We start from the raw sequence: 10868 nt of genomic DNA on the forward strand, positions 1-10868 counted from the left end.
TAAACTCATATTACAAGCATAAAAATAGGAAAACCAAAGAGTTTTGTAACAGCTCTAGCTAACAGCAAAAACGCACGGCCTGCATAGCAGACCATGCACTTTTCAGCTTCCAAGTGTTAAAATACTGGACATGGATTAGCAAGGACCGTGTGTTTTTCCAGCTATTCATATTTTTTTTTCTTTCTTTTATTCAATTTCTCTGCTCCTACCTCAACCAAATGCTCTCATTTCTTCATTACTTATCCTGAAAATAAAAACCAAAGTATTTGTAGTAATTAAAAGAACTCTAAACTTGGATCAAAACTAACGAAACTTTATTGAGTTTGAATGCTAAAAATGACATAAACTACGATTTATCAGCAAATGAGTTTATAGTTCTTGTTTTCGTTATGTACAAAGTGGTTATCATCTGCACGCAAAAAACAGAAACTCAACTAATACAGTTGCATGCTCTCCTAAAATGAAGAAACCATCTAATTCATGTAGTTGAGGGCTATAAAAAAATTGAAATTTACAAATTTAAAATGTATAATCTCTGCACTTGAATCTTGCAGATTATGTGCACGAGACCTTGTTGTGGATATGATCGGAAGTGATGCTAAAAAGTATCATAGAACTTGTAGAACTGAGGGTAACAAATTTTCGCCATTCAATACATGATGGGGTAGAACGAACCAACTGTCTAATGTACGGTCTCAAAAATCCCAAAAGGAAACTTGAGTATATAAAAAATAGAAAGAAATGAATTGTATAATGTAATTGATAATTACAGATTACAGATACTAACTAGTAGAGGTAACGCTAGCTATAGCAAAACTTACTAACTATTGGTGTAAAATTTTTATAAATTCATTTCAACCTCTATTTCTATCAATAATAATAATTAGAATTTCATTCCCTTTAATTATTATGAGAAAATGTCCCACATCGGATAATATGAAGAAATATAAAAAAGTTTGGTCATATAAATAAAAGCCTTGTGTGTTAGTATTAGTTGCACCAATAGTTAGTGGGTTTTGCTATAACTAGTGTTACCTCTACTATTCAGTATTTGTAATTATCAATTACATTATACAACTTATTTCTTTCTGTTTCTTATATGGTATTAGACTGAAACGGTCCAGCCCCCTCTCCCTCTAAAGCAGGACGACGTTCCTAACTCCAGCTGCCACCCTCACCACCATAGCCCCCGATAGCTATACCTCAATCACCAACCCCTATGAACAATCCAAACCACTCGCCTGCATCACCCTTGGCAGTGTAACCAAACTTCTTCCCATCAATTACCTTAATTGGCAACTCCAGGTTGAAGAATTCCTAGATGGCTATGATCTCCTCAAATACCCAGAGGATTGTTACCGGTGCCGTCCAAAACGATCACCACCACTGTCGAGACTCTAGTGACAACAGAAAATCCTGCCTATCAAACATGGCGACGACAGGATCACCTCATCTATGGAACCCTTTTCATCACCCTCTCAAATGAGGTCGCCTTCCGGGTGTCCCAAAGAAAGACCTCACACGGTCTTTGGACCCTCATCAAGAACACTTATGCCAAGGCTTCTTGCAGCAATGTCAAACAACTAAAGGAGTGCCTCCGAATAGCATCCAAAGGTACTCAATCCATCACCACCTATATGCACTCCCTGAAGAAAACAGGCGATCTCCTTGCCTTGCTTGGATCACCTATCTCCATTGAAGACATGACTGATTATATCCTACGCGGCCTAGATGACGGCTATCGCGCTGTCATTGACAGAGTGAATGCAAGGGATAACTCAATTACCTTCGATGACCTTCTTGAGAAGCTTCTCATCCAGAAAATCTCAATCGCCGCTGTTCAGCAACAGACTCCTGCCCCACTCACCGCCTTGAATGCTCAGGCGAGACCCAACTACAACAACAACAACAAAACGCGCCCTGCCCAGCTCCTTGCACAATCAAATAAACACCTTGGAAATCGCAAACCCTTCCTTGGCAAATGTCAATAGTGTAATATCAAAGGACATGTTCTATCCTAGTGCCTCACCTTTAGACAGCAACATCCTGGTATCCCTCCACCTCCTCATGACTTGCCCCAGGTCAACACTGCAACTGATGGTCCCCCACAAACTGATTTTTTGGTTTATAGTGAAGCAACACATCAAATAACAAATGACATTGCAAATATGGCATGCAATCCATCATCCCTACACGGGTCCTAGCTCGTTGTTCATGGGCAACGGTTCAGGTTACTCGACTGATCAACATGCATACTTGTGTCTCGATCACAAAATAGGGAAGATTTACAAAACTACGTGTCCTTTTTGTGAAGTTTCTTGCGCTATTTAGTTGATACATGAATGAAACGTAATCAACCTGGTTTTATTTTCCTCTATATGAACCTTAATTTTTGATCTAACTCAGGGAGCTAGAAATCAAGCTTATGATATGTTCCTCATTGGATGATAAAATACCTCACTTTTGACTGTGTGTATTGCGGGTAGCACTTGAGTGACATAGCACTTGGTAACATTGGCCAACCACAATGTCACAAGTACTCAACTTGAGATGCCTGTATCCCATGAGTACAGTCATCATGAAAACACAACAACAAGAATGGGGTGATAAATTCTGCCACAACATATTATTAGGAAAAATACGCACAATCATTAAAATACAGCAATAATAATATTCCGTCGTCATACGATCATCGACCTTTATTATTTTCTTCTCAACAAATCATACATACCATCATCTCACTCAAATCACACTTAAACACCAAGCACAAGTATCATTTAAATATGGACTCACCCTAAAACATGTATGAATGTGGCACCACTCCTAACTTCATCATTTTGCCATAGTTATGTTACTGAACTCTAGTTATGTTACATCTCCATCAATCATGCACTCCATCAATTTATACTCTATATGAATGCATAGAAACATATTGGAAAAGTACGTAATCCACGTATACACATCATCAAATATATAAATCATCACAGTATTTAAATAAATAATGTATAAATTGTTTTAATATCTATAACGCAGAAATACTTGACATTTTTCTAAACAAATACAAATTTGTAAATATTTTACAAAAGAGAAATTATTTAATGAGAATAAGAATTATTTGAAAAAAAAAATTAATGAATAAATTATTTGTGCAAATAAATTAGAGTATCTTTATTTGTCCACAACTTTCTTTTATATAAGATGGAACATACTTAATAATTTAAAAGACTTGGAAGGTTGTTTCATGAACTTTATTTGGTCAGGAGACATTTAACAAAAGGAAAATGGTGACTGTAACTTGGAAGAAGGTCTGTAAACCTCTAATTTGGAGATTGATCTTGAAGCAAAAACATCAGATTTTATTCTTAATCCAACATTTCTCCTAATCTGAACTGGGCCAAACTCATTTGATGTGCATTTACGTTGATGGAAGACATCAGTCATTCAAAAAACTATCCAGTTTCCCTCTTTGGAGGATGTGTACGTCCCTATGTGATAGAGGCTTATGAAGCACAGATACTCCTCGGATTAGGCGTGTCCCGCGTGTCCGACACCGACACGACACCGACACTTGTAATTACACTGAATTATATGTGATTTTTTCAAATTATCAGTTGTGTCGGCGTCTCAGTGCAAGCTAGTAATGCAAGCTGCCCTAATCAATGTTTTCAATGTGATATGGCAGGCAAGAAATGCTGCTAGGTTTAATAATAGATGGATCCCTTGGAAGTCAGCGATAGCAAACATTATCTCTAGTGTCTATACTTCTGCAAGAAACTCCTTCTTGGCTGCTAGCTCTTCAATGGTTGAATTCTCTATTTTCAAAGCTTTCAATTGCAAGTTAACCCCCTGAAAGCTAACATTATCGAAGAGGTAATATGGAACCCTCCCATTTTGTAAAGGCATCTTTAGAGATAGCAATGCTCAGTTCCTTGGATGCTTTGCTGAAGGGTTGGGAATTGGAAACTCTCTGGTTGCTGAATTATCAGGTGTCATGAGATCTTTGAAGATTTCTAAACATATGATTATGGTTGTTTTTCTAATTTATTATTTTTGGAATAATGTTTTTAATTTATTTTATAACAGTATTCCACTTTGATAAATAAAAAAGTTCTCCATTCTAAAGATATTCTATCGGCAAATTGAGAGAGAAATTTTTATAACAGTATTCTACTTTGGTAACAAACAGGTTCTCCATTAAAGTTTAAAACTATAATAAATAAACAAAATACAATTATGGTTTTTGTTGTAATGCTAACACATCACTTTGTCAATGGCCATCGACCACTTTTCTAACCAGAAATGGGAAATTTTATATAAAACCACGTTGATGTCTACAATAAAAAAAAAAAAGTGTTCATATAATTAGAATCCCTAAATTACCATTTAAAATTCCAAAAATAATAAATTACAAAAAACAATAACTAAATTTTAAAAAAAAGAATAAAAGGAGCTGCACTAGAATAAAACAATAATTTCTATTCAACAATAAACTTAAGCAAACTAAAAAAGAAAAAAACAATGTTCAACGTCGTGGAACAAAAAGAAAGGGGAAAAACATGGAAAGGAAACTACACTAAGGAAACTGCTACAAAATAAAATATTCTACCATATCACAACCCAAAAACCCCACAACACCAGCCTCGAAACCCTACTTTCTTCTTTTTACCCGATCTTGCCATCGGCTGCCTATGAATCGTTTTACTCATCGGTTGTTGGCTCACACTATTTGAGTTGCGCCTTAATCTTGTCTGCCCACGGTTGTGAAGAGACGAGGAAGATGGATAAGTAGTTCTAGGATCTACTCCTGGAACGATACCAACCATTTTACCGAGCTCACCTGATTTCATGGGGTCTCCACCGGTATACGGAATCGAACTCGTTGTCATCATTGACTGCTCCTTAGATCTTGGTTTGGGTCGTGGACCAGACACAACTAGTCCGTTGGACAAAGTGTGTGATATAGTCCCCATTTTTTTTAGAAAGGTTTAAGCTTTGAAAACTGAGAAGGTTTTGGTGCAAGTGAATGAGTAAGTGGTGCTAGTTGGGAAGAAAGGTTCTCGCTTTAAATAAAAAAAAAAATTAACCTAGCAGTAGTTTAATTAAGGAAATCCAATAATTTCAATTAAAAGTTTAATATTTGATTTATTGCATAATTAATTTCATATTATATTGTTTCCAAATGTAAACCATAAGGTTCTATGAATACCAAGCAATCAATATGTGGTGAGAAAATAAGAAGCAGGACCGAATATCTCTATTCATGTGTTTTTTTTACCCACGTGTTTCTTTATAACCAAATTTTATATTGTTTATAACCAAAGTTTGCTTGATATAGGAGCATTAAAATAAAACGAAACCTAGTAGAAGATTGAATATCAAATACATTTTTTGGTTATTAAATTTGCAACTTGAAAATTTAAAAAACTTAAAATAGGAGCATTAAATTAACAACTTAAAATACTAACATGATATTTTTGTCAAATTTAAATGATCAAAATAGGTATTTAGCCCAGACTTTGTCAAAAAAAAAAAAAAAAAAGTTATTTAGCCTAGACTTTGTCAAAAAAATGTATTTAGCCTAGACTAAACAATGATAGAATGACTAAAAATGAAGAAAAAAAATTATAACGAAAAAAAATAATTGTGATACAAAACAGTTTAATAACCGATTGATTTCATTGCTTATAAAAAACTGTTTGATTTCATTATTAATTTCATTTTTATGGTCATACTTGTACTATAAAAAGTATTTTTTTTTTTTAGGGATAAAAAAGTATATTAATTTATATGATTCGACAGTGTAATTTTTTTTATCAAGATCGACCAGTCCGTTTCAAGTAAGAAATGTATTTTCATCTAGAGCTTTCACCACCGCAATTGATATGGACAATGCATAAAATATGCAAGATCCAAGGTTCGAACTCCGGAAAAAAAAAAAAAAAAAAAAAAAAAAAAGCACTACATATCGGAGTTCCAAATGGAAGGAGTAAAGTTTTACTAATTGTACTTCCAAAATCCCTTACGAGCTATATATATTTTCTTAATGATAACAATCCACTCCCTTGTTTTCTTACGAGCAATAGCAATGCTGATCACACAAATTCAAGCATACTTTTTATTTTTCAGATTTAAATTCAATTAGCATAAAATAAAATAGGTTTAATTGCATTTTTGGACCCCTATCTTTCCAAAAGTTGCGGTTATGGCACCCTAACTAATATAATACAAAACAGCCCCTATGTTTTGATTCTTTGGCAGTTTTGGACCCCTAATCCATTAGTGAGGTGTCACGTGTATTATTTAGGGGGCACGTGGCACCTCACTAATGGACTGAGGGTCCAAAACTACCAAAAAATCAAAACATAGGGGGTTGTTTTGTATTTAATTTAGTTAGGGGGCCATAACCGCAACTTTTGAAAAGATAGGGGTCCAAAGGTGTAATTAAGCCAATAAAATAAAAGAGAGATCCAAATTCAATTCGCAAAGTAATTTTTGGCCAGATTTATGGTACTAATATTTAGCATTAAACTCCCTAATTACTTTTTGAAGAAACTTCCTAATTGCTATTGTACACATTTATTAACAAAGATATTTGTTTTTAATATTAGTCATATTTTCATTATTCACACCCATATATATATATGATAAATAAATAAGGTAAATGAATTAGCAATAAACCTTTTTAAATCAACCACTCTACAAAAATTTTATGATATTACTAGTGTGTTAACACGTACAATGCATGGGTCATAGACTATTATTTTTTTGTATTTTTTTATCTCGATGATGACAAATATGTGTCTCATATCTTTTACGTTTATTAGTGATAAATATATGTCATGTTTTTTATGCATAAAAGAAAAATATATTTAGGGATTTCAGATCTTCGCGCAGCCGCAACTGTCCTCTCACAGTCTTGGTGTGAGTTGATTATGTTGTGGTCACTGATTTTGTACAACGTCGTTGTTGTCTTGTACTTCTCTAGCATTGACAGGGTTAGTAATTATTTGTGGTGGATTATGTCGGATCTTGAATTTCTCGATATGATTTTTGCTATGTTTTTTTCGTTTCTGTTTATTGACATTTGTTTTTGTTATGTACCATGGAGATGAAGATGGGCTGTGGTTTTTTTCCGACTTTGTGATTTGGTATGTACTTTCTTTTGTTGTACTTCCTTCTCTTTTTAGTTTAATTTTTAATTTGATTATAAAGAATAAAAAATATATTTTTATGTATCGATCACAAATTTCTCCCTTTTTTTCTAGATTTACAGATGACAAATATTTCTCCCATATTTTTTTATGCATTAATGACTAATATTTTACTAGTGTTTTTTTTTATTGGTGAAAAATATTTGACTCGTAATTTTTTATGTATCAATAATAAATATTTATCCTATGTTTTTTTTATATTTATAATAACAAATAATATATGTCTGGTTGGCAAAGTTGGTTCCTTTCTTTCGGTGGTCGTTTGATTCTCCTAAAGTCCGTCCTGACTGCTCTACCTGTCTATGCACTTTCCTTTTTCAAAGCTCCGTCAGGTATAATCTCTTCCATTGAATCTTTGTTTAATAAATTTTTTTGGGGAGGGGGTGAGGAAAAAAGAAAAATATCTTGGGTTAGGTGGGATACTTTGAGTTTGCGGAAGGAGTATGGAGGGTTGGGGGTTACGAGGTTGAGGGAGTTTAACATTGCTTTGGTGGGTAAATGGTGTTGGCGGTTGTTATTGGAGAGGGAAGCTTTGTGGAGAAAGGTGTTAGTGGCTAGGTATGGTGTGGCGGATGGAGGTTTGGAGGATGGGGCCCGGAGTTGTTCGTCGTGGTGGAGGGAGATAGTGAGGATTAGAGATGGGATAGGTGAGGGTGGAGAGGGGTGGTTTGGGTCTTGTGTTAGGAGGAGGGTGGGAGATGGTGCAGATACCGATTTTTGGTGTGATCGTTGGTGCGGAGATGTTCCACTGTGTGCCCGGTTTGGGCGTGCGTCTTTTTGACTTGAATGTAGACAAATCAATCTCAGTTAGGAATATGTTCTTGTTGGGGGTGGATGTGGGTGGGGAGGCGTTGCGGTGGCGTAGGCGGTTGTGGGCTTGGGAGGAGGAGTTGGTAGAGGAGTGTAGGGCTTTATTGCTAACAGTTTCTTTGCAGGAATCAGTGACAGACAGATGGCTTTGGGTACCTAATCATGATGATGGGTACTCTGTACGTGGAGTCTATGATATGCTGACATCACAGGAGCAACCCCAGTTACACCATAATATGGAGTTAATTTGGCATAAACAGGTTCCTCTCAAAGTATCTATCCTTGCTTGGCGACTTTTGAGAGATCGGTTACCTACGAAAAATAATTTGGCAAACCGTGGCATTTTACCTTTGGAGGCGCGGTTGTGTGTTTCTGGATGTGGGAACGTTGAAGATGTTAATCATTTGTTTTAGTCTTGTGTAAATTTTAGTGCATTATGGCCAATGGTGCGAGCATGGCTAGGAGTGGTGGGAGTCGATTCTCATTCAACTTCAGATCATTTTTTGCAATTTATTAATTACGCAGGTTGTTCGAGAGGGCGTCGGTCTTTCTTCCACTTAATTTGGTTGCTTTGTGTTTTGGTGTTGTGGAATGAAAGGAATGATAGGATTTTTAGAAATAGACAAAGTATTTTGCCACAAATACTAGATAAAGTGAAATCAAACTTCTTTGTGGTGGTTAAAGGCTAGCAATGTTGTATTTAGTTTTGGTACTCATCAGTGGTGGTCGAGCCCACTTTTATGTCTGGGTATTGACTGATTTGGTTGTAATTTTGTTTGGACCTTGACATTTTCGTGATTGTTTGGCACATCTTGTGCGGTAACAATTACGGTGTCCGAGTTAATATATCTCATTTTTTATTGTTCAAAAAAAAAAACAAATATATGTTTTATTTAAAAAAATGACAAATTAATGTTATGTGTTTTTATTGACTAATATATGTCCTATTTTAATATATATTTATCAGTGATAAAAATTTCATAAAAAAATTGTGATAAATACTTGTCCCGTACTTTTTATGTATGAGTTATGAATATTTCCCCATGTTTTTTAAATATTTGTCTAGTGTTTTATTTTTTTTTTTTTGTTTGTTCCCTTCTCTTCCTAATTAATTGCATTAACCTAGATTACATAAGAAATAAATTAGTCTTGCATAAATTTAGGTTTATGTCTTTTTGAAAATGTGTTGACCTAGTTTCCCTTTTCTTTTTTCGTATTTATTATTTTTTTCTTAATGAATCTGGGTAATACATCTAACGTCACTTTTGTTTAAAAATAATAAATTTTACAAATAACAAATATTTTACCTGTGTATTTTTAGGATTCGGTGATTAATAGTTGTGACATATTTCTTTATTTGTTCGTTTTTTAATATTTGTCAGTGATGAATATTTGTCGTGTATTTTTTAAAGTAGTTGTGATGAAATATATTCAACGATTAAAAGTTGTGCAATATTTCTTGTAATGGAATATTTGTCTCATGTGTTAGTGGAATTCTTTGTTTATAGTGATGAAGCAAAATCTCTTTCAAATATTTTAAGGATTACAAACATATTTAAAATAATTCATTTGTTATTTATTAATGATTTTTGTAAGAATTGTTTCATTAAGAAAGCTCTCAAAAGACAAAGAAAATGGAGTTTGGAATATTGGAAATCGGCCACCAATTGGACTAAATCGGCCTCCGATTTTGCTGCCATTTTGCAGACTTTTGATCCGACAAAAATCGGCCGCCGATAAGGATAAATTGGGCGCCGATAATCATAATTGGGCCACGCGTTTTGAGATTTTGGCCACCGATTTTTACCTGCCTATAAATATAAAGAGGTGTTTCTGATTAAGGGTTCACGAATTTTGAGACCTAAAGGCATATTTTGGAGCAGAGACTTGGAGATCTGGTGGGCAACCATCAAAACTAAGAGTCAATCATCCTTTACATGTATGAATCATTTTTCTTATGTTAGTTAGCTTATACTTTACCTATGAGTAACTAATTCTTTTGTGGTTAATTCGTGAGATGAATCTGATGTAACCCTATGGGAACCCTAATTTGTTGAACTCCTTTGAATATCAATGAAAGTTTAGTCTTTATTCATATTACCTTGTGCTTAATGCTTTTTGTATGTTTATCATCGACTACTAACCCTAGCTTTATGAACATGCATATTGATCATAGAAATTGAATGACCACTAACCCTGGCTTTTAACTCTGAACTAGGTAATAGGTTTAACCTAAGTAATCAAGCTAGAGATAGATCATTATTAGGTTATGACATAGAGATTAACGTTCATTAATACCTCCAACGGTTTCAGATTCACTTAAGAGATTAAGGGGTTGTCACTTGCGGGGAGAATCCTAGGTCAAGAGATTGGGTAGAATTACTAAGTTAATCTGTCGTGAAACTAAATAATCATTTATTGAACTAGGAGTGCAAATTACCAGAGGAGAACTTCGAAAGATTCGAAGGACTTAACCATACTTCTCTCAATCTTCTAAAAACCAATCTTTATTCGTTTTTAATCAGTTTATGTTACAAAATCAACTCAACTGCCTAGGGCACCAATATAAATTTTATACATCCTTTTTAATAATGAAATTGCTAAGTAGAAATTAAATATAGTCCTTGTGGAAACAAATTTTTATTACTTCGATTGAATTTGGTTCACTTGCCAAATATTCATCAAGTTTTTGGTGCCGCTGCCGAGGACTATTGAATCATTTCAACAAGGCAATAGCGTTATTAATTAGGATTTCTGCAATTTTAAATTTCTGTAAGAAAATTTTATTGAATCAGTATTCACTATTTATTTTGTATCGTGCAGTGCTACTAAGGTATTTTGCTGTTT

Source organism: Medicago truncatula, chromosome 7, assembly GCF_003473485.1.
Source record: "Medicago truncatula cultivar Jemalong A17 chromosome 7, MtrunA17r5.0-ANR, whole genome shotgun sequence".
In the NCBI taxonomy this organism is placed as follows: Eukaryota; Viridiplantae; Streptophyta; class Magnoliopsida; order Fabales; family Fabaceae; genus Medicago; species Medicago truncatula.